Source organism: Cnephaeus nilssonii (genome assembly GCF_951640355.1).
Source record: "Cnephaeus nilssonii genome assembly, chromosome: 21".
Taxonomy (NCBI): domain Eukaryota; kingdom Metazoa; phylum Chordata; class Mammalia; order Chiroptera; family Vespertilionidae; genus Cnephaeus; species Cnephaeus nilssonii.
In genome coordinates, this window is record NC_137092.1 from 40,873,308 (window position 1) to 40,899,029 (window position 25,722).

The 25,722-nt window shown below is 45.1% G+C and overlaps 1 protein-coding gene across 2 annotated transcripts in view; it reads right to left on the reverse strand.

Annotated features, from left to right (window-relative positions):
* POU2F1 (POU class 2 homeobox 1) overlaps positions 1 to 25,722 on the reverse strand; it is a 132,899-nt gene that overhangs the window by 85,524 nt on the left and 21,653 nt on the right. Inside the window, exon 1 of one of the 2 annotated variants that reach the window (XM_079761179.1) lies at positions 23,947 to 24,786. The exons of the other annotated variant lie outside the window; for it this stretch is intronic. The gene's annotated coding sequence lies outside the window, so the exon portion shown is untranslated. Of the gene's footprint in view, positions 1 to 23,946; positions 24,787 to 25,722 lie in introns of those variants that run through there. 2 annotated transcript variants of the gene reach the window in all.

Sequence of the window (25,722 nt, forward strand, 5' to 3'; positions counted from 1 at the left end):
CCATATTTTCAACACATTTATTATTAAAGTCTTTGTAATTTTAATACGAAGCCTGATTGATTCCAATACTCTGAAGTCCTTGGCGGGGAAGAGGGTCTACTTCTATTGTTGGTTGTTTTGCTGCAAGTCTGATGTTGGCTGGTTCCCTCCTGGGTTCTATAGTTTGGGATTCAACTCATATTTGGAAAACTAACCTGAGGAGCCTGGGCTGCAGGTACATTCCTTCAGGAGGGTCACACGTCTGCCTCAGTCCCACTGGAGCACTTCTGGCCCAGGATCGTTTTTATTTATTTATCTATCACTAAATTAAGTAGATGACCAGAATGAACGCGAACTTCAGCCTGAGCCATTGAGTAAGTTGTGGGGCTACAGAGGAAAGTACAAGAAGGGAAAATGTGAGGTGAAGGGACAAGGATAAGTCTGGATGTGTTGAATTTAATGTGCCTATGGGAGAGTTCTGCAAATAGCCAAATTTGCAGGTCTGGGATAAAAGGGAAAGGTCCTTATCTTCTCCCTGATCTAAGTATCCCCACACACACTGCCTCACTCCAGAATGGTCCCACACACCAGGCCACCCTCCACTTCACGCATAGACTGTCACCTCTCTCCCCCACCCAAACCACAGTGACTTCAAAAACTGTCCTACAGATGAAATGCCAAGGATCTCTATGTCTTCAAGCTTGGACTTTTCTTTATTCAAGTCATAAACTAATCTTTCTTAATCAATCACCTTGCCTAGTGTGCAAAAGAGTGCCTCTAAGAGAGGAATACAGTGAAAAAAGATGCAAGATACATAGAAGAGCCTTGCAAACAGTTTTATTGCAACCTCTAATCCAAGCAAATGTCCATTTCTCCTTGCTGCCTCTGGGATGGGAGGGAGACACAAAGTGTGGAGCAGGCCAGTGCCATCTGAGGTTCCGGATTGCACAGTGAGAGGAGATGCTGGAGCTAGACTTACTTGAGCTAAGTGTGCACACGTGTTCACCGGGCGGTGGGTGAAGATGACATTATAAATGCAGGCTTCTATTACCCAGGGGCCTTTATTACCCCTGGTGCTAGGCCACTGTTTCTGAACCTCTGCACTGCTGACATTTAGGGATTGTTATGGGGACTGTCCTGTGCACTGTAGTATGTTTAGCAGTGACCTGGACCTCTGACAACTAGATGCCAGTAGCACTCATCTCCCCCCCAATCATGACAATCAAAAATGTCTCCAGCCATCAACTATCTCCTGAGGGACAAGTTGTGTCATTTGAGAACACTTCTCTAACACCCTCTTTTCTGAGCTTTCCTTTCCAGCTCTGAACTCTCCTCTTCAACTAATCCTGGCTCCTGGAAGGCTCTTCGACACTTGGCGGACCCATCCTCTATTATCCAAGCAACTCTTACCCCCCTTTCCATAGATCTCGGCACCATAATCCTGTCCCAGGATTCTTGACGCATGGATGCTCACACGCTCCTCGGAGGCGTTCTCACTGGGTGCACTGCAGATGCTCTCCTGCTCTTCGTGTCCAGTGTCTAGATCTCTAAGTCTTTCCAAGTCCTAGCGTTCTTCCACTTCATAGCTAGCATTTAGTGGGCCCTTCCTTACTGTGGTCCAATCACTGTCCTTAGCACTTTGCATACATTATCCTCAAAACAGCCAATTCACAGATGAGGCAACCAAGATGCAGAGAGGCAGGGAGCCCAGGAATGAAACGCAGGCGTCTGGCTCTAGAACCCACTCATGACCCCCAGACTACCTGCCTCCCAAATGCTGGTAAATAACTGCAGCTCCGCCACCTACTCGGGATTTCATCACCTGGGATCATAGGCAATCTCAAGGCTTTATCTGTTTTGTATTTCTTGTCCTTTTGTTTTTCCTATAAGAACATACGAAAAGCAAACTAGTGAGACGTACATTTTGCACAGACCAGCAGTTTCCTGTCTGGCAGAGGTGCAGAGGACTTCTTGTGAGCCCAACACAGGGCCTACCACAAAGTTTCTCAACAAGTAACTAGGTGAACGAATGCCCAACACATCTGAATTTTTATAATGATACAGACGGAAGTACTTCCATTACTCTGTTTTCCGATCCTTGGCCATCCCTCTTCTGGACCATCCTTTACTGAAGCACTGTGTCCAAATCTACAGACTAAAAACAATAGAGAGGTGTGTGACTCAGTGGTTGAGTGTGGAACCAGGAGGTCGCCAGTTCAATTCCCGATCAAGGCACATGCTCAGGTTGTGGGCTGATCCCCAGTAGGGGTGTGCAGGAGGCAGCCAATCGATGTTTCTATCTCTCTTTCCCTCTCTTTCCTCTCTCTCTAAAATCAATAAAAACATATTTTCAAAAAAAATAGAGAGAGATCATTACATACAAGAGTGGGAACTTTTTTTTCAATGTTTCCAATAAACTTTCATTTAAAATCCAGAACTAGTCTTTTGGCCACAGAACATCAATCTGGCCTCTTCAAATAATAAACAACTTTTAAATTCTCTTCCCTGCTAACAGCTTGAAAACCATAATCCTACAAGTGTAGACTGGAATATTTTCCCCAAACCCATTATTTTAACTTGTACATTATAGCTCTTTGTCCATTTCTCCTTATTCAGACAATTGCAGTCATAGACACTATGCTACTGGGGTAGCACTCCCCAATCTTTATATAAATTCTAAGTAAGACAGGTCTAGAAATGGACCTCTAGAGAAATATATCACTTAGGTTTCTTCACCTAGACCAGACTCCAATGCAGACTAACAACTCCACCCTCCTCCTACAGCAAACATGTCAAACTCACAGCCCGCGGGCCACATGCAGCCCACAACAAATATTTTTGTGGCCCAGACAATATAACAGTATGTAAGAAACATTTTAATAAAAATTTTGTAACTTAATTTTTACAATATCCTGTTATGCATAATCTATCTATATAAAAGCCTAAGCGACCAGCCGACTGGCCGGTAGCTATGATGTGTACTGACCACCAGGGGGCACTCAACGCAGGAGTGGAAACCAAAGGCATGGAAACAGAACAGATTAATGAATCTCAGAGGGAAGGGGGGGAGAGGGCAGGAAGAGATTAACCCAAGATCTTATATGCATACTAGAGGTCCAGTGCACATGCACTGGCGGGGTCCCTCAGCCTGGACTGCGGGAATTGGCCGAAACTGGCTCTCTGGGTCCCAGACTGCGAGAGGGCGCAGGCCAGGCCAAGGGACCCCGTGCACTGGGCCTCTAGTTATTAATAATGAACTACCACATTCGCTAATGACTGATTACTATAATCATGTTGTATTCACTTCCCTTATGCGCCTTACTTGCAGGCGTACCATTTCTATCCACTAATACTAGCAGCGAATATTTTAGCAACCGATTGCCACACATTAGTGTTGCACCGACTTGTTTGGTGTGCACAATAGGAAATACTTTGCTTTCAGAGAACAAGAAAAATAGGTTTATTTGTGTTACACTTATTAATTTGTGCAGTTATTCAGTGTCTGGTAAGTTAATGTTCAAGAAAAAATATTAATTTTTATTAAAATGTTCTATTATTTTATGTTAACGATTACTCATTTATTTCAGCCCTTTGTATTCAGCATGTCTCTATTGAAATAAACCTATGTTTCTAAGAAAATTGAAGCTTTTGTTTTTTTGCAGCCCACATAAAATTAAACCTTGTTTATTTAGCCCATGTTAGTCTTGTCCTACAGGGATGTGATCTTAACGCATTTATGGCACTTAGCTTGGTGGATGGGGTTGGGGGACACTACATGAATGCCGTGGATCAGATGATTGCATTAATGTTACCTGGCCCTTTAGAAACACTTAATAGTGTTGAGCCCCACATGTCCCTGCTCTATTGCTGCAATAGTGTGCACAGGAGCTAGCGCACAGGGACACTTTATATCAAGAGTCCTCTGGTAGGAGGACGGCTTAAAACCTAGGAGACTGACAATTTAGCACAATTAATTTCAGGAAGGGTCAGAAAGAAGAATGACCTTCCCATTTAGGCTAAGTTAGAAGTTAAAGGTTGAGGCTGTGGAAGAACACGCAAAGGAAACCAGCTCAATGACACATGAAGGTCAAGCGTTCATAAAAGCCTAAATTAAAATTAAGTTCAAACAAAAGCAAAGCAAAAGTGGTTCGTAACACACCCTGACCCTCACCTTAAAAAACACTAAGGGTCATGTAAAAGCCCAATGTCAACTATCTTTTCAAGGTCCCTAAGAAATTATATCTCTGGTGGACACAGGCACAGAACAACCGACTGTACAATGTTCTGTTGAGAGCAGAATTAATTGACACCATTGACTAGAAAAAGCACCGATTCCTGATGAACAAATACAAGAGCACAGAAAACAAACATTCCTAGTCTTAGGAAAAACTATACTGCTCACTCTAATGTACTGCCGGCAATCCTCTACGACAGCAAACTTGTTCCGTAGAGAGCAAACTTGTTCTGTAGAGCAGCGGTCACCAACTTTCGGACCTCACAGATCACCGGTGGTTCGCGGACCACCGGTTGGCAACCGCTGCTGTAGAGGATAGAAATAACCTCGTTAGTCTTCATGAATCCATCACAACTGCTCCACTCTGCCCTGCAGCACAAGAGCAGCTAGAGCCAGTACCTAGATCACACGGAAACATACCAGGGCAGCACAAAAACATACGTAGAGAACGCAGAAACAAGTGGGTGTAGGTGTATCCCAATAAAACTTTACTGGTAGACAGAAAGTTCTATTTCATACCATTTTCATGTGTCATGAAATACTATACTTCTTTTTATTTCTTCCCATTAAAAATGTAAAACTCAGTCTTGACTCCTGGGCCATACGAAACCAGAAAGCACGTGGAGTTGGCTGGAGGACCACCATGCACTACCCTCCCTGCATTATTCCCAACAATGTCTACAGAAACAAGCCGCAAGTATCTATTAAGTTTCGTTTCAAATATCTTGATGTTTCGTTAATTTCGCTTCTCATCCCCAGTTCCAAGCCTTCCACAGACACTTTCTGAAGTCTGGCTCATCAGACCCCTCCCCTCCTTGCACATCCCCCTCCCCCGGTACAGCTTGCAGTCCCTTGGATGTTTTTAATCAAAATCTACCCATGCCAGAAAACAAAACAAACAAAAAAACCCTGCCCATTGCAATTTTTTACAAATCCTACTTCCCCGAACTGGTGTGAAGCCCCAATCTCTACACGCTCAATCTTTCAGTAAACACAGGTTAGGCCAGCGCACTGCGCCGTTCCCTCGCAGCTGTCATTTGAGTCTAATTCTACGGTGAGGCCCGTGTGGATGCAGCAGTGAGGCTGCCTATTGCGAAGGCAGGTTTTAGTCACAAATACATTTAATGTTTAAAATCTTGCCAGTAACTGTTCAAATGGCTTCACAGGAAATTCAGAAAAAGGGCTGGGCTATTATTTCAAGGCCTCTCTTGTCACTTTCCCAGTAATGAGTTTCTTTATTCTTATCTTTAAAATTTACTACTTACTTTATTATTTTACTAATTACTATTATTATTCTTATAACAATGTTATTAGCACAATGTTTCAAACTTTAAAAAAAATAGATCTCTAAATTTAAAGCCACGAGGTCCTAAAATGTTAATTTAAAGAGTTAAAACAGTATAAGCCTTCATCTCATCCAAGTATAGTATCTGAAATATGTTCAAATCAGTATTGACTTAGAAGGTGCGATCAGAAACCTGGGAAGTGTCAAGAAGTCATTTATTTCAGGAAAGTGTGCCCATATGTGGGACTGTAACTGCCTGGTCTCTGGTGCAGGGCCTCTCAGATGAGCAGAGGAATACTGAGGCTGGTGCAAAGCCATGCAACGGGGGCAGAGCTGTGGTCAGAAAGGTGATGGCAGGAGATGTGCATTCAGTAAGTCGTGCATTCACTCTCCTCTCCCCCAACCTCACTGTCAATGACTGCTCCCCGTGACATGGTGCAAGGCCTCTCAGATGAGCAGAGGAATACTGAGGCTGGTGCAAAGCCATGCAACGGGGGCAGAGCTGTGGTCAGAAAGGTGATGGCAGATGTACATTCAGTAAGTCGTGCATTCACTCTCCTCTCCCCCAACCTCACTGTCAATCACTGCTCCCGTGACATCAGCATAGCTGTAGCAGCAAGGATGCCACACTTGAGCAGTGTGTGTTGGACTGTGAAGCAATTTTTCCTGAAGATTGATGCCTCCCCAAAGAACAGAAGCGGACAAACAACCCCACCTATGACCAGAGAGGCACAGCGAGATAAAATGAGAACCCCAGTCTCTCCTCTGAGGCTCCAGGCTGCACCTTTAGGAACATCCTGCCCAGACAACAGAAAATGTGATTCCCTACACAATACAAAGCAAGGAGCCCTTTGCCTTTTATTTGGCTGCCAAGTATATAAACCAAAGGATTTCTTGCAAACTACTACACCCAGAAAACCAGAAACCAAGGGCTGTGGTTCCTAAAAAGCAACATCCAGGGTCCATTCAAGTCAAAACATTTCCTCATGAAGTCAACATATTTATTATTATTATTTGTTTGTCTTTTACTTCAAGTGTATTAGCCAGGTTTCAATATGAACAACTTACTGACTATCCAATTTCTTTGAAGGAATAAAAATAAATAAAACTATAGTCCAAACCTCCAATTATCAGATAGTTCCACTTTGCAGTGAATTAAGGTTTCTGACTATTTCCACAAACTTGCTACCCTGATGATGTTTAAGTGATTAACTGAAGCAAACAGCTCAAATCATACATTCCTTTGCAAATGCAACTGCTGTTTGTCAGCAACATTAAAATGTTACCATAAGCAGGCTCATTGCAAGTGGGTAGAATATGAACTTCAATAGTTTATCTCCCAAATTTTGTTTGGTTCCACATAAGTTATCCCTTTTCTTATTTGCCATTCAAAGCTTTTTTCCTGTCATTTCTCAGCCCCAGCCCAGTGAAAAGACATGCAAGAGCACAAACTACGCTAAGCCATCCACATGACACCACAGAGCCAACATCCAATGTGGTGCAGGAAGATTAGCAAGTTTCTCAGTACTACAAGAACTGTGCTCAGCAATTAAACTTACTCCCATTTGTCTATTTTGTTAGAGAAGAGAAACTAACTCACCAATCTATAGCGAATGTGAATCAAAGTTATTTTTAAAATACAGGGCTTTAAAAGGCATGGGGTAGAAGAATGGCAGCAGCGTTGGGTTCCTCCCACCGACCCCGGATTCTCCGGCAGCGGCCCCCTGACAGCTCATTTTCTCTCCTTGTGGGGTTTTACCCGGTATGCACTGCTCTCACTGCCATCTCTCCCCTGTCGCTCTTTAAAAGGAGTAAAGCAACTCTCAGAGAATGCCTGAAGACATCAAAGCCCTGTAGCCTGTGTGTGGCCTGGAGGAGAGGGGGAAACCTGGGGTAATGAGGATCTGCCTATTTACCTTCTGTGCAGGGCATGGGGACAGCAAGAGAAATGGGGCAGGGTGCGCATTTGCTCAAAAGAGAACATGGCAGCCTAATGGGAGGCCTTTGTTCTTCCAAAGGGTCTCCTTTCCCCTTTTGTGCTTCACTTAATTCATGGCATCTGAGCTGCTCTTGAACTTGACAGACTGGGAGAAAGGAGGGGGAGTCGGACATACAAAGAGAAAGGGAAGGGAGGACTTCAAAGAAAATTCATTTTAAAAAATTAGTTCTCCTGACAGTTTTGATGGAAGTTTTGGGACTTTAAAAGAGTTACAGAGGATCATTCTGTGTTGACATAAATTCAAGTTTCCCAAAGATTGCAACAAGTAACAAAGTACTAGTATATAAATAAGAACTTGTTACATATTTTTCTGCTACACTATACACTGAGTGGCCATATTATTATGATCTCTGAAAGCATAATAATCTGGCCACTCAGTGTGTGTGTGTGTGTGTGTGTGTGTGTGTGTGTGTGTGTGTGTGTGTGTGTGTGTGTTAGAGGCCCGGTGCATGAATTCGTGCATGGTGGGGGGTCCGGCCAGCCTGGCCAGGGGGAGGAGACATGGGCAGCTGGCCGGCCTGCCTGCTGGTCAAACTCCTGGTCAAGGGGACAATTTGCATATTAGCCTTTTATTATATAGGATATACACTGAGTGGCCAGATTATTATGCGTTCAGAGATCATAATAATCTGGCCACTCAGTGTATTTCTTGAATAACAGTAAGAAAACAGCTGATTCTCCTCAATTACATGAAAACAGCAATATACCAGGAAGGGCCAGTAATGAAATGATTTCCCAGTTCAGGGGAACTTGACTTATTAAACACCAAGAACACTGCAAACCCACCAGCACCACCTGCAGGAGCAATGCAAATGAGCACACCACAACATATTTCAAGCCTAAGACTTTTAAAAAAAGAAACAGTCACAACTAACCTTTGGCATTCTCACTCTAAAGTGAAGAATTACAAACTTTAAGGCAGTGAAGAACAAAGCCCTAGGGATCTGTGGACAATGTTAGGTATTCCTGACTACAAATACAAAACTGCTGGAAGATCTCTTGCCATGTTATGTATTAATACAAAAAAGGCTGTCTCAAAACAATGAAAGACCTGGCTATAAAGCAAGATGACTATCCCATGGCTTCAAAATTATTTTTTTCTGATGTAAAACATACATTCATTTAAAACAATCAAACATGTCTGAAATGCAGGAATGTACCCTACTCCCATGGTTAGCTTAGTATTTTTCTTCTAGGTCTTTCTTCTATGCATATCTGACATATATAATTTTGTGCTGGATGCCATACGTACTAGTTTTTGGTGTGTGTGTGTGTGTGTGTGTGTGTGTGTGTGTGTGTGTGTGTGTTTTAACACCCACCTCCCCTAATTTAATATATTTTCTGCCTCCTTTCATGCCAGTCCACATATATTGTTGGTAGTGTATAGTAGTCCACTGGAAGGATGTACTAATGATTGGTGACCAATATGCTGCTGACAAGTATTTGGATTGTTTCTTTTTCCACTTCATAAACAAAGCTTTAAGAAATAGCTCTATGTATATGTATCTCTGCTTACTGGTGTAAATGTTTCTGAAAATTAATAGCTGCAGGTTGGATTCCTAAATTAATAGCTGCAGGTTAGATTCCTAAATCAAACAATTCCATCAAACATTTTTCAATCTAATAATATTATAAATTGCCCCCCCCCAAGTGTGCCAAGTTACGTTCCCAATACTACATGAGTGCCTGTGTCCCTAATCCTAGATAACATTTCAACATGTGACTCGGATGAACACTGCTTTTTAGAACTTTCACACGTAAATACTCTCCTTCAAATTGAGAATATAAAACATTTATTCCCAATATTTACTGATAAAAATATTTTATAGAAGCAGTATTACTTTTAAACTGTCTTTACAGCCAAGTATTACATTATAGTCATATTTCATTTCATCTTACAAAAGAATTACTACCCAGCCTCATTACTCATCGCAATGTATTCAGAAAGCACTGGATATCTCCAAATCTACCCTTAGAATAACATGTGATACCAATAAGGAGATTTAAAGAATTTGCTGCAGGTCTCAAAAGCAACTGTAAAAACAGCAGGGTCACATAAACAAATGAATAACCTTTTCAAAGGAACTATTGTGAACATAGAATGTTCCGTTAGATGTAGGAACATGAGCATGCATGTGTATGTCAGTTACAGTATATTTGTTTAGAAGTATGTGCACTCATTCTAATCACCTGTATAGACAAGAAGTTGTAAAGGTCTGTGGATGTTAACAGCATAACTGAGTCTGAGTTTTGATCCTGAAGCAGAGTTTCTCAACCTCTGCCAGCTGACATTCTGGATTGAAGCACTTTGCTGGGTAGGAGGGCTGACATATGCATTGTAGTGTTTAGCATAAGGCCCAGATGTGGGAGCATGCCTCTGCCTTTTCCTCTGTGAAACAGAAATCACTGGACACTGTGTCAAGAACAGACTGACGGGCTGCAAGGTTGGAAGCAGAGACCAGTTCATTCAAGGGAGATTTAGACCAGAGTGGGTAGTGGTGATAAGAGTGCTTGGATTTGGGATATATTCTCTTCTTAAATATGTCTTTACTAGAGGCCTGGTGCACAAGATTCATGCACTGGAGGGGGGTGGGGGAGTCCTCAGCCCAGCTTGTGCCCTCTCGCAGTCCAGGACCCCTCGGGGGATGTCCACCAGCAGTCAGACATCCCTCTCGCAGTTTGGGGCTATCATAGTCCGGGACCCCTCGCTCCTTACCACTCGCCTGCAGCAGAGGCAGGAGAGGCTCCTGTCACCACCGCTGAGCTTGCCAGCTGTGACCCTGGCTTCTGGCTGAATGGCGCTCCCCTTATGGGAGCGCACTGACCACCAGGGGGCAGCTCCTGCATTGAGCGATTGCCCCCTGGTGGTCAGTGCATGTCATAGCGACCAGTCATTTTACTGTTCAGTCGATTTGCATATTATACTTTTACTAGAGGCCCGGTGCATGAAATTCATGCACTCTTGGGGGGTGTCCCTCAGCTCAACCTGCACCCTCTCCAATCTGGGACCCCTTGGACATCCCTTTCACAATCCGGGACTGCTGGCTCCCAACTGCTCGCCTGCCTGACTGATTACCCCTAACTGCTTCTGCCTGCCAGCCTGATCACCCCCTAACCACTCCCCTGCCAGCCTGATCTATGCCTAAGTGTTCCCCTGCCAGCCTGATCATCCCCAACTGCCCTCCCCTGAAAGCCCAGTCACCCCCAAATGCGCTCCCCTGCTCCCAGCCAGGACCTGGGCAATGGCCTGGGAGACTGTGCACCTCCCCGCACCCCCACGATCTGCTCCCAGCTGGGACCTAGGTCTCAGCTGGGAGCAGATCATGTGGGGGGGTGTGCCATCTCCCAGGCCACTGCCGGGGTCTCAGCTGGAAGCAGATCCGCCCGGGTTGCGTGCCATATCCCAGGCCACTGCCCGGGTTGCGGCTGGGAGATCAGGCGGGGGAGTGTGTGCCTTCTCCCAGGCCTCTGCCTGGGTCGCAGCTGGGAGAAGATCACGCCAGGGGATGTGTGCCTTCTCCCAAGCCACTACCTGGGTCTCAGTTGGGAGCAGATCACGCCCAGGGTGCGTGCCATCTCCCAGGCCACTGCCCGGGTTGCGGCTGGGAGATCAGGCGGGGGAGTGTGTGCCTTCTCCCAGGCCTCTGCCTGGGTCGCAGCTGGGAGAAGATCACGCCAGGGGATGTGTGCCTTCTCCCAAGCCACTACCTGGGTCTCAGTTGGGAGCAGATCACGCCCAGGGTGCGTGCCATCTCCCAGGCCACTGCCCGTGTCACGGCTGGGAGATCACGCCAGGGGGTGTGCGCTGTCTCCCAGGCCACTGCCCAGGTTGTGGCTGGGAGAAGATCACGCCGGGGGATGTGTGACTTCTCCCAGGCCACTGCCCCAGTTGAGGCTGGGAGCAGATTGGGGGGAAGGAGGGGAGGGGGAGGAGGTGGTGCAGCCTCCCAAGCCAATGCCCCGGTCACAGCTGAGTGCAGATTGTGGGGGGGGGAGATGGGGGAAGGTACGTGCGGCCTCCCAGGCCACTACCCAGGTTGTGGCTGGGAGAATATCACGCGGGGGCTGGGGGGTGAGTGGGAGGGGGGATGGGGGTGTGCGCCTTCTCCCAGGCCACTGCCCGGGTCTCAGGCTGGAAGCAGATCGCGCTGGGGGTTGCACGTCATATCCCAGGCCACTGCCCAGGTCGCGGCTGGGAGATCACGCGGGGGGTGTGTGCGCTGTCTCCCAGGCCACTGCCCGGGTGGCGGCTGGGAGATCACGCGGGGGGCGGTGTGCGCCGTCTCCCAGGCCACTGCCCGGGTCGCAGCTGGGAGATCACGCGGGGGGTGTGTGCGCGCTGTCTCCCAGGCCACTGCCCGGGTCGCGGCTGGGAGATCACGCGGGGGGGGGGGGGGGGGGGGGGGGGGGGGGTGCGCGCCGTCTTCCAGGCCACTGCCCGGGTCGCGGCTGGCTGGGAGATCACGCTGGGGGGGAGGGGGGGTGCGCGCCGTCTTCCAGGCCACTGCCCGGGTCGCGGCTGGCTGGGAGATCACGCGGGGGGGGGGAGGGGGGTGCGCGCCGTCTTCCAGGCCACTGCCTGGGTCGCAGCTGGGAGATCACGCGGGGGTTGTTCGCAGTCTCCCAGGCTACTGCCAGGTCGCGGCTGGGAGCGATGTGGGGGGTGGCGGGGAGGAAGCGGCGGCAGCCCTCCAGGCCAACAGCCAGGGCCGAGGCTGGGAGCAGATCAGCCAAGGGTATTCGGGACCCTCCCAGGCCAACAGCCCCGTCGCATGCTGCCTGCTCTCAGCGGTAGCCCTCTCTGGGACTGGGGACTTCGGTGGGCCTGAGAGGACTGGGCACCGCCATCTTGTGGCCATGGGCACCGCCATTTTGTCGCGGAGTGATGGTTAATTTGCATATTACTCTATTGTTAGATAGGATTATATTGGATTGATTTCAGAGAAAGGAAGGGAGAGGAAGAAAGAGATAGAAACATCAATGGTTAGCAAGAATCATCAATCAGTTGCCTCCAGTACACCCCCTACTGGGCATCAAGCCCACAACTTGGGCATGTACCCTGACCAGGAATCAAACCATGACCTCCTGGTTCATAGGTTGATGCTCAACCACCGAGCCATACCAGCCGGGCTACTACCAAACTCTTTTCCTCTCGTGCCTCAGCACACTGGTCTCTGGTAGGGCTTTCTCACTGGGCACCTTGCCTATCCACTTCGGCTCGCACATCTGTTCTCAGCTTGAAATTCACTTTCTTAAAGAGACCTTCCTGACATGCCACTCTGACTTGGCCTCACTCCCTTCCCCCATTAATTCTCTCAAGTACCCCAAAGTACTTTTCCTTGAGGGGACCCACCCCAGTTGGTAACTGTAACTTAATTCTACTGAGTGAGCAATGTCTGTCTCTCAAGACTGTAGGCTATAAAGCATAGGGACCACTTCTGTTTCGCTCACCATCACATCCTCGAGGGATGGCACAATACAGATCCCGACCAAGTACGAAAAATACTTTTTGGTCAAACGATAGAGTTTTCCTCCCAGCTCTGCCAGATACGAGCGGGTCATTGAAGCTCTCAGGACAGCAACATACTTTGAATCTCCTGACTCTGAGAAAGGGTACAGAAACCAGAGTGAAGGAGACAAGGAAAGAGGACATGGCCAGGAGTCTCAGGGCCGTTTTTCTGAGGCAGCCGGGAGTGGTGGAGAGAGAAATGAGAGAAGGCCTTGATTGCTGGGCTTTGAAATTCAGGACTTTATTCAGCAGCCACAGAGCGGTGCTGAAGGCTTTTTGAGTGGTACAACGCCATCATCAGAACCGTGTGCCTGGAAGATTAATCTATCTGTAAAGTATAACTAACTAAAGAATCTGAATGCAAAAATTTAATTAGAATCTAACAGGTAAACAGGGCCTCGACTAGTTTTAAAAGGTAGTTGGATATGAGAAATACACAGATATTAATTAATGAAGATTCTTAGTATTACTTAATAACTAAATTAAGCCTTCATTTGTTTTAGTTATGTTTATACAGAAAACAAAAATGTGATCCAACAATGGAAAATACTTCCATTTTCCCATTCATTCATTACTCACAATTCAACCAGGTTAATCTTCCAAAAGCATGGCTCAGATCATATTACTCAAAACCTTTAGTGGCTCCCCACTGTCTACTGAACCAAGTCCAAACACCTTAGCCTGATATTTAAGACCCTACACAAACTGGCCCCAACTTACCTACTTTTACTCCCCTATATCCTAGCCAAATTCAACTACTTTTGCTCCAAACACTGCCAGATTTTTCTGCCTCTACCAGGCTGGGTGCACATCATTCTGTCTTCCTGAAATGCAATCCCACCCTCCACTCCTAATCCACCTATCAAAATCCTACCTTCCATAATCAGGACCGGCTCCCCGATTCCTACTGCTCTAGTCTCTGTCCAGCCCCTCCACATGGACACAATGCCTGCTCCCTCTCTTACAGCTGCCCACTCCCAGCTCTGGACCTCACTACAGTCTACCTTGAGTGACTTTTTCCTAACGATATCTATACATATAAAAACCTAATATGCAAATAGACCGAAAGGCAGAACAACCGAACAACTGGTTGTTATGACATGCGCTGACCACCAGGGGGCACACACAGAACATGGCGGGCGTTGGCCATGGCGGGATGGTGGCGCATGTGAGAGGGGGGCACCAGACCAAAGTGGGGCGCCGGTCGCTGTCAATGGGTGGGGGGAGCCTCTGGTGGTTACTGACAGTTCTTTGCTCCCATGCACCATGGTCCTGCCCGGTGCTTGCACCCGCTGCCAGCGCCGATTGCCCCTCAGGGCTTCTCCACCTCCCCCTGCTCCTGAGGGGCAATCGAGGCAGCAGCTGCCACTCCCACCCACTGACGGCACCGGCCCCTCACACCCACTGCTGGCACGGGTCCCCATCGCTCTGCCCCATCAGCGGGTGCGAGCCTGGGGCCGGCACCATCAACATGTGGGAGTGGTGGCAGCGGAAGCGGGCTGCTGGCAGTCAGGGGACCAGGGGGACCGTAGCAGGAGGGGCTGGGTGAGGGTGCAGAGGATGGGCCCAAACCTGCCCCTGTGCCCACTGCAGCCTCGGGCCCACAGTTCCTTTCAAGGTGCAAGAATTCGTGCACTGGGCCCCTAGTAATTATAATATCATGGATCTCCCCAATTAAAATCAGTTATAAACAACTTCAGCCCCCCTCCTTTTATGAAACTAAGATGTACGTGAAAACAAACACTGTACAGGCAGTCCTCAGGTTCCGTTGGACTTGAAGTTTCGTAGTTACGTCGCCATCTCCCATTTACAGTACTTATTAAAAAAAAAAAAAAGTTGCGTCATTTCAACATATGTACATATGTGCTTTATGTTTTTTATTATTTATTTACCACAAGTAAAGGTCAAGAATTGTTATCTTTCTTTAAAATTTTTTTTACTGTTTCACTTCATTATTGCTGTGTATGTGCTCCATGTGAGTGACATAGGTGCTTATGTAGGTGGGTTCCAATTTACGGCGAAAATCGAGTTACGTCATGCTGTAGGAACGGATCTCCGACAAAACCCGAGGACTGCCTGTATTTATAATTTGTAAATTGATTTAAGAGCCTATTCCTTTTGAGGGCAGGAACTGTTTCTGATTCATTTGAACAAAGTACGTACTTAAACAACCCTGTTGAATAAAACAGTCAAAAATTTAAGTTGAATATAAAATTTGCCCTTCCTCAGGTCTTACTCATCGAGCTACATTAGAAGAAAGAAATCTTCAGGCACCTGCACTTCAGTTAGCTACTATGCTAAGAGACAGAGGGTATGATAAAAGTAACTATAAAATACCATCCCTATCCTAAGAAGCTTACAATACTGTTAGGAACTTAAGACATATTTTAAAAGCAATCAAAAAGTAATCAAAGTGCTATCAAACACAATCAAATTCTAAATGAATGTAAACAGAGCTGGGACAGCTAACGAGTGCCATGGGAGGTCCAGAGCGCAGAGACCCAAGTGGCTGGCCGGGATGAAGGGTGCTTCTCTGAGGGTGGCTAGAGGGCAAGAAGAGGAAGATTACCCAAAGCAGTGTGTTCCCAGGTTGGTCCAACAGCCTCATCTGCCCTTTGTAAAACCATACACACCCTGGTTTTAAAAAGAGGAACCCCTGCAGAGCACCCATCTCTGCCCTACATGTCTGTGCTCACTCCTGCACACAGCAGTCTTCCACTTGTGCCCATACATTAATCCAGAAATCCAAAAACAGTCATTTTCTCTATTTCCTCACGTGCAATGTGATGGGGAAGGTGAGCGCAAAGATGACTGGTTCAGGAAGCCAAATTAAATTCTAAAAACAAACTCCAGAAATCTATACTGTCCTGCCTGACTCATTCTAACAATTGTGTCCTTAAGCATAAGTAACTGGACACATTTTCAATAGGTTACAGTTGACTAGAAGCCAGTCTCACTCCGGTTCAAGTTAGAGAAGTTAGTTACGAACTCATGCAAATGAAAGCATAATGGCTTTAAATTGAGACCCTGAAGCCACCTGGACAGGGTTCATAATCCCAGCTCTCAGTGGGCTTCCTCTGTGCCTCAGTTAACTCATCTCTAAACTGAAAACAAAAACAGCTAACTCATATACTGTTATGAGGACCAAATGAATCAATGCATTAAAGCCCTAAGTACAGTATAGTAACCTAGCACACAGTAAGCAACCAAAGACCTGCTACTTACTACCATCATCCAGGAAATTAAGGGCACTAATTCAGCAATAATACAATAGTAAACAAAAGGTGCCAGCTGCAAAGTGAAAACTGGACACCAGTTCTATATATGAAACTAATATTAAGGAAAACCTATATACACATGGAAACTAAACGTGGGACAGAGCTGGCCTTGCCTAAAAGCAGAAAAAAGAAGAAAGAATTTCAACAACTGTTTATGAAAATCCATTCACACAAAGAGGTCCTGACCTCACACCATGCACAAAAATCAATTCCAAAAGATTAATAATCAAAATGTGAAAAAACAAACACTTTAAAACTTTAAGAAAATATAAGAGAATTTGAACATGGAGACGAGAAAATTTCTTTAATAAGAAGTACAAACCATTTTTTAAAAGCCTGATAAATCTAACAATATTAAAATTAAAAACGTTTGTTCATCAAGAGTCCATTTAAAAAATGCAATGACAAACCACAGACTGGGAAATGATATTAGAACATATATAACCAAGAAAGGATCAGAATCCAAAAAAGTTCTACAAGTCACTGAAAGATAAAACAATCCAATAAAAAAATGAGCAAGATATATTAACTGGCAATTCATAGAAGAAACACATGGCCAATAAGCATATGAAAAGGTGTTTATCTAATTACTAATAAAGAAAATACAAATTAAAACCTCTAGGACAGCTGTTGCCAACCAGTGGTCCATGAGGTCCGAAAAGTTGGCAACTGCTGGTTTAAGGAAACCTTTGAAGCAGCAGTTGCCAACCAGTGGTCCGTGGACCGCTGGTGGTCCATGAGGTCCGAAAGGCTGGCGACCGCTGCTCTAGGATATAACAAGGATGTGGCGTAGTGAGAACCACACTCCCAGTGAGCACGCAGATTGATGCAGCCATTCTGGCCATTCCTAGCACAGCCTCTGATGCAACACCACTTCTAGTTCATGGATGTGCACGCATACCTTGCTCATGCACTGTCTCCCTCACTCACACCTTCATGGAATTGCATCCTGCCCAAGGATGTACAAACAACATCACCCATAGCAGCACTGGGTACAGTGTCAAAAACTGGTGACAGTGGAGGAAGGAATGCATCAGCATGTGCATACAGCAAAACACTCTACAGCAGTGACAATGAACTGTATAGAGGGTGTGCCGAACTGGCCACAATTACCCCCTTGCCTGCCTGCCTCCGGGACACTGGCCGTGTCTCTGCTGCTCCTCCGCCCAGAGCTGCATCCCTCCCATAGGGATGGCCTTGAACAGGGTGCAGCAGGGTCATGCTGGCCTTCTCCAAGCCGAGCTGAAGCCTCAAGCCTTGCAGTTTCCTCTTGCTCTCTCATATCCCTGCTCAGCAGCCTGGGGAACAAGATGCACTCACCTCCCGCAGGTTGAAATGCGGGAGTGGGAACAAGCTGTCTCTACCACAGCATCTTAACCTTCCTCAACCTTGGCCAACCCCGAGTTGGTCAAAGAGACATGAGAGAGCCTGGCCAGGGTCAGCAGAGCCACCAAGCTGACCCACAGTCTGAGGAGCAATAATAAATGTTGTTATTTAAGTCAGTAAGTTTTGGGGGTTGTTACAAAGCAACAGATTACTGATATGGGAATGGATTAAAGCTACCCATATTAATTTGAATAAATCTGAAAATAACGACATGTGTAAAAAGCTACACAAAACATATAAACATTATCATACTGTATATACGTTTTAAAAGGACATAAAAGCACTCTGCATCTGTATGAAGGGTGGCTCTCTCCAGGGTCAGAGGGAGGAGGTGCCATCACGAGAGGTGTCCAGGGGCCTGGAGCTGTCCAGTGCGACCTCCCACAGCCCCCTACCTAATCCTGCCTATAACGCCTTCCCTGCTTTATTTTAACACTTCACCTGGGCTAATTCTACAAAATCAGAATTTGTTTGTCACTGCCTCTCCAGCTCCTAGAACGACCACTGGCAGATATTCTCATTAAAGCTCGCCAGGTAACTCAGGCGCACCCTGGACTGAGAGTCACGGCCCTAAGGGAGTAAGTGGCACGGTAGCAGTTAACAAGGCAACTGGCAAACTACAGACCACAGGCAACATCTGGCCTGCTGCCTGCTGCTGTACGTCCACAAGCCAGACATCGTTTATATACAGAAGCACAATTAATTTGATGATACGGAATACTAACTTTGAACCCCAATTAAGCTACCGCCCAAAAGACTATTCTTCTCATTAGTAGACCTGTATTACAAAAATATTTATTTAATTATTATAATACTAGATGCCCGGTGCATGAATTCGTGCATGGGTGGGGTCCCTCGGCCTGGCCGGTGATCAGGGCCGATCGGGGCCATCTCGCCCAGTCCTGATCGGGGCTGGCCAGCCAGGGGGAGGGACCGCAGAAGGTTGGCCAACCATGGGAGGTTGGCTGTGGAAGCGCAATGACCGCCAGAGGGCAGCTTATGCGTTGAGCGTCTGCCCCCTGGTGGTCAGTGCACACCATAGTGACTAGTCGACCGGTCGACTGGTCGTTCGGTTGCTTAGGCTTTTATATATAGAGATTTTGAATTTCATCAATCAAATTTATTTTCTCTCTTGTTATCTAAGAATCTATATCATATCTTTGATTTTGCCTCTTGTCTACAAAGCCTAAAACATTTACCACCTGGCCCTTTATTGGAAAGGTCTGCCAGTCTCTAATTAAGAACAACAGCTCTACGTCAGCTCTCAGATCAAAGGGTCATGGGTTCGATTCCCAGTCAAGGGCACATACGTACCTTGGTTGCAAGTTCGGCCCAGGCCCAGTCTGGGCATGTGTGGGAGGCAACCAATCAGTAAGTCTCTCTCATGTTAATGTTTCTCTCTCCTCTCTCCTCTCTCTCTCCTTTCTCTCTCTCTCTCTCTCTCTCTCCCCCCCCCCCTCCTCCCTCCCCTCCACTTTCTCTAAAGATTAATGCAAAAAATATCCTTGGGTGAGGATTAAAAAAAAATAAATAAAAAAGAACAACAGCTCTAGCCCTAGTCAGGTAGCTCAGTGATTAGAGTGTCATCCTATTATGCCAAGATTGTGGGTTCGATCCCTGGTCAGGGCACGTACAAGAATCAACCAATGGCCCAGCTGGTGTAGCTCAGTGGTTGAGTGTCGACCTATGAACCAGGAGGTCATAGTTTGATTCCTGGCTAGGGCATATGCCCAGGTGGCAGGCTTGATCCCCGCTGTGGGGTGTGCAGGAAGCAGCGAATCAATGAATTTCTCTCATCATTGATGTTTCTATCTCTCTCTCCCTCTCCCTTCCTCTCTGAAATAAACAAGCAAACATATATGTATATATATATATATATATATATATATATATATATATATATATATATATATTTTAAATAATCAACCAATGAATGCACCAATAAATGAAACAACATATGATGTTTCTCTCTCTTTCTCTCTCTCAAATTAATAAATAAAAATGTTTTTTAAACAAACAGCTCTCAATGTTAAATCTTGTGTAAATTTAGGTAAACTGTTAAACTCTGTGTCTGTTTCCTCATCTGTATCTACCTGAAAGAGTTGTGCTTAGAAAGAGAAGTAATATACAGAGAACACAGCTGGCCAATAGGAAGAGTTCAACAAATACTAGATATTATTATTAGTGGAAGAAAACAAAATATAAACAAAAGTTAACATAATTATACAATCTTTGCAATTTCTCCTAAGAGCTATAGAAAAAAGGATTGAGATAGGTAATAACCAGGATGTCAAAAAATGCCCAACAATCACTATGTGGCACCTTCAGAAAAAGAAGAAATATGAAGGAAATATAAAGGGGGAGTTGCTGATTCCTGACCCTTAAATCATCTCACAAAAAAGATGAAGAGGCACCCGAGCTATGAGAAATACCTCAGCTCTGGCACTCACAGCTTAGCTTAAAAACTTGGGCAAGTTATTTAACTTAAGTCTCAACATTCCTCTTCTGTAAAATGGGGTTTAAAAACACTGTCTGCCTCCTAAGACCCCTGAATACTAAATGAGATAACAGCTAAACATGGGGTGGCTGCCAGCATGTCATTGGACACCCTAAGTGGGGCCATTATAATCATCACTAGTTGCTAAAGTCTTGTCTAAGTAGGTCCCTTAATGTTTCCTACAAAGCCAATCATTTATAGTCTGTGCTTTCCATTGTCTCCAATACTCTCTGCCTCAAATTGTGTTTAACAAAGCTTTTATTTAACTCCTCAGCAAATTTCTTTAGATTTGAAGCTACTATAGCCCTGTATATTTCTAACATTTTCAACTGAAAAATCAATGGTGGACTAAAAAAAAAAAGGTATCTTTCTAGGGAAAAGTATTATAGTAACTGACTTTAGGCCAAAATGCTATCCACTTCTCATCATCTGGACACAGGTATATATAATGCTACTACAGGGCTCTTCCATGTTAGTCTCCACAGAGCAAATAAAACAGAGCCCATGCCTCAAGAAGTTGTTTTTAAGTTATCTTTCTCATGCTCATATGAGCATTGGCTGGCTTTTCTGTTTAAATCAAAGAAAAAGCAGTGCCAATGTCAGATTGTAATGTGAGAGACCGTCTGATGCTCCAGATGAGAGCTGATTTGCCGCACTGCCTCTCTTGTACAGAGAGCAAATGGTTCCCCGCAGGGCAGTCTTCAGCTCACCTTCCTGACTTAATAACAATCTTATCACCAAGAGCATCCTGAGCAATAGACGGCCTCAAGAAGCCGCTCTGTTATAAATTTAGGAACAAAATAAAGGTCCTCGGGAGACATTTCCACAAGCACATCAGACAGTGGAAAGGGACGCCACATTCAAACAGGGCTGTACCGCCTTCTAAGTAGCTCTCTCCCTGAAGCCACTCAAAATGACTGCCTCCAAGTCAAGGCCTGGGTAGCTATAACCAGTGGACCCAGATCCTCGTGCATCAAAAGCGTGCACTGAGGCTCTTCTGAGCAGCAGTCACTGTACTGCTAGATCCAAAGAGTTTTTCAAATACAACAACCAAATCATCTTTCCTTTTATCCACAGGCAGCTCATCCAAAGACCATCATTTTTTCACTTTTCTGGAAGCCTAAGTGAGGTAATATGGTATAAACATCACTGAGCTGGAAGTCCAACATCTGAATTCTAGTCTCAGCCATCACTTATCAGACACTGGACCTTCAGGAAGTCACTTAGCCTCAGATATATTCACTTTACTTAGGGACTCAGCGTAAATATCCTCATCAATTCTTCATCTAAAACCCAGGTTCTCTTCACCATGTATCTCCTGCCTCAGCAACAAAAATCATGATCATTTCTTTCTCAGTGAGGACCCTATCAATTTCAAAGGAGAAGAAACCTTAACACAAACTGAGATGAGTTTTTAAAACAAAGGGAGGGGATTTATTGGCTCAAGTAACTGGAATAGCCAGAAGCAGAGCTCATTACAGAAACTCAAGCAGTATCTTCAGGACCTGGTATTTCCTCTCCCCTCTCTCCTTTTCCCCTTTCTCTCTCCCCTCCCTCCTCCCTCCTCCCTCTTTTATTTTGACTTTATTCTCAGGCTTCACAGGGAGCCAGATAACTGCAACCACTCTCCCTTCCAGCAAGGATGCCTGCCAGGATGCCTGGTTTAAGCTCTGCAAGGATGCCTGCCACCGTAGCTCAAACAGAAACAAAAGCTGTGATGGCTTCCCCTGAGAAAATGCCCACCACCTGAGCCCACCACTGACTGGGAACAGGTTCCTGAAGGTGCCAGCGGAGAGCGCACCACCCATCAGGCATGGACTGAAAGTGGGGAGGAGCAGTGCCTCCAAGCAAAACCAGGATGTCCTTTACACCTTCCCCTACTCAAAGCCATCCCCTCCACAGAGGCCCCTCACTCATCAGCTCTATCCCCACCCCTTATCTTCTTCCAAAACCTAACCACCCTCTCACATCTTCACCTTGACGTCGGGCACATCATCCATACATACTCTTTGGACAAGTGAGAAATCACCAGCTCCTCCTCGTCTCAATCCAACCAGTCACCAACTCTCAGTTCAGGCCTCCACGTCGCTCTTACCTGGTTACTGTGACTCCAGCTGACCGTCCTGCCTCGTCTCACACCACTCACCTCTGACCTAAAGTTCAAGTCTAGTTTTCTCCTCCTTTCTTAATACTTTTTAATGTCTCTTTGTTTCCTGTAGCATAAAAACTATCTCATTTCTGACCATGTTCACCTTATAGTTTAATCATGCCAACTACATGCAATTTCCAAAATTCAGTAAGCTGTTTTCACCTATCGTTCTATTTACACTGCTCTCAGGCCAGAATCTACCTGTACCCTCTGTGGATGCAGGGGTTCGCCCCTACTCTCAACACCTGTGAGGACAAGATCCAGCTAAGGTGCCCCTACTCCTATGAAACCTTCCTGAGTGGCCACTGGGACTTCTGTGTGCCCTCATCACTGGAGCCCACCCGGTATCTCCCACCTTCAAGAGCAAACACACTTCAGGATCATTAAAGAGCTGTGTCAAAATGCAGAGGCCTGAACCTAACCACACCAAACATACCAAACCAGACCAGGGCCCAGGCACATATACCTCGAAAAAGCTCCCAGGCAATTAGATCACCTGCCCCATCTCTAGGCAAAAACCACAGACAGATCCGCTTAGGGAAAGAAATTCCTATTAAATATGTCCAGTTCTTCAAATTGTTCCTGGCCAGTAGGGAAACAATAAATGTTATGGAATGTAAGTAAGTCTTACAAATTACGGTGACTTTTACTCACCAAAAATCACCCAATGGAAGGAAATGAACCATAACATACCATCTCTGGGAATTCCAATTTAAAATTCTTATACTTGTCAGTGTGTGGGGGGGGGGGGGGGCGGGGAGAGGGACAGATAAATGACCTGAGACACCATTTTCTCTGATAATTGAGAATAAAGCATCATCCTATATGTTCCATCGCTGAAACCAAGGATAAATGTTTCTGATTTCAGTTTCAAGGTTCTCTATGGTTATGAGTCAGACTCTACATAGCACTTGCTGCTTTGTAACAGTGAGTGAAACTCACACCACCTTCCGCGTAGGCTTGTGTGTAGCCAGACCCGAGCCACCTGTGGAGCAGCTCTGGTATGGCTGAAGCTTGGGCAGTGCACAAAGAAAAGGAATTACCGCTACATCAAATCTAATTTAATAAATACTTTCTGCTACCTTCAGGGCCAGATACCAGCTCTGTGCAGGAGGAAGGTGGCAAGAGGCACAGTGGCTGCCCTCATGGGGCTGAGAAACACACTCACTGCAGCAAAAGCACATTAATAATGTTGCTTGAATTTACAGTCAATAAAATTGAAGCTGCCCAATGTTTTTACCTGTATTCCACCATAACCTCTAAGTCAGATTAATAAGCTTATTAAACAGTTTTAAAAAGAATACTACAGCCCTAGCTGGTTTGGCTCAGTGTATAGAGTGATGACCTGTGTACTGAAGGGTCCTGAGTTTGATTCCTGGTCAGGGTACATGCCAGGTTGTGGGCTTGATCCCCAGTGGGGGGCGTGCAGGAGGCAGCCAAACAATGATTCTCTCCATCACTGATGTTTCTATCTCTCCCTCCCTCTCCCTTACTCTCTGAAGTCAATAAAAATATATTTAAAAAAAGAATACCAAGGCATTTCCTGGTTTGAAGCAACATTATAGAAAGTTTTTTTCTTCAAAAACTAAATAATGTGTGAACAGGTTTTAAAAAACCCAGTGCCACTCACCTATTACACAGGCGTCTGAAATATTTTGCCCAAGGACGTAACGAAGGCAGAAGAGATTCCATTCTACATCCTAGTCAGAAATCAAACTGACAAAACTTCCGAGATGCAGCTGGCGTCTGTGTCACTGAGGCGCCTTTTCTTCCAGTTGCAGCATAAAAGCAAGGAGCAAAGAGGGAAAATAATGCAGCAAAGACACCCAGCCAACTTTTCTATTCTTTTCCTCATTGAGACAGGCAAACCTAGCACCAAGTTAAAAAGAAAAAAAAATCTAAGAGGAACTTTATTGGTGTGTTTTTTAAATTAAAAAATCCTTAACTAAACACAGCTCCAAGTTTTACTCTGGAAAAAAACCCAAAACCTAGAAAAATACAGGATGGAACATGACAGTAGAAAAGAAAAAAAAAAAGAAAAGAATGACACCTTCTTGTTCAAGAGAGTCAGTAAATCAATATGCAAGTCAGAGACTAAAGTTCTATTTCTGACCCTCAAGTACAAACTCTTGGGCTGATGAGAGATACAAACATAATTCAAAGCATTAAAAGTAAATACTGCAGGCCTTTTTCTGAAGTGAAACTCTTTTAGCCTCATAAGTGAACTTGTGCCTTGATAGTCACACGTGTCTAAGTTTCATTAGTATTGCATGAGGAAATTCATCCAAACGTGCTCTTTGGGCCACATGCGCTGTAATGCAATAAAGCTAGGCCATTGCTTAAAAACCCAAAGGCCCATCAGATTATGTGAATTAAGTGTATACAGAAATCAGTCAATACCCAAAGCTCCTGGTAGCATGCCTGCCGGCACTGTCTTAGGCAGAGAACAGAAGAATGCCATGCGAAAGGCACAGGGCCCTCCCACATCACACTGAAAGTATGGACAAATCATCCCTGGTAAGGGGACTCTTCTGTGAGCAAGAGACTATCAAACTCAATTACATTCTGAAATCATTTGTTAAGCTTTTCTATTGGCCAGAAATACTCAGGTTCATTTTGCATTTGTGCTCGGCTATGAACATTCTTTGGTTTGGAGTTTGCAAAAAAGCAGAAAACCAGATCTAATAAAAGCTAACTTAACTACACAATTTTACAGTATATAGACAACAATCTGACTTGTGCTCTTAAATAATCAACAATGGAGTTTATTACGGTGCTGGTTCCTCTTCAGTGAGAAAAAATGATCACTGGCAACAGATTTGGGGATCTTAGACCCTCTCAAAAGTTCATATTAGTGCTTCCCGCAGGAGCTTCTTCCACATGGAAAATTGCAGGAGTAAGTTTGGACAGCACTTTGGAAAAGCACACTGCAAGTCCCTGGAAGGAGGCAGGGGGACAGCTGTTTGGTAGGCACATTCTAGAAAGAAAAACATCTGTGCTTCTTTCTCCTCATTTGCAAAGACAAAACACATGAAACCTGGACTGCGGGTGCTAAATATACTCGCCAGAGGTCTGGTCAGATAGCCCTAACAGCAAACAGGATGGCCTTCATTTGCAAGAAGCTTCTAAAGAGGCCTGTTACAAGACAAACAGTAAGAAAACATATTTAAAAACATGGGGAAAACAGCCCACACTTAGAAAAGAAATATATTTGATTTAAATAATTGATATATAAAGTAAAAACAGGAAAAATATTATCTTATACCATATCTGTTTTCTCTTAATTCTTAATAGAATACAGGTTAATTAACTTACACTATGCACTGTCAAGCCCGTAGCACCGTATACACAGTGATGACAAAATAATATGGTGTTTCCACCAACTTTGCAAAATCTACTATGTTAA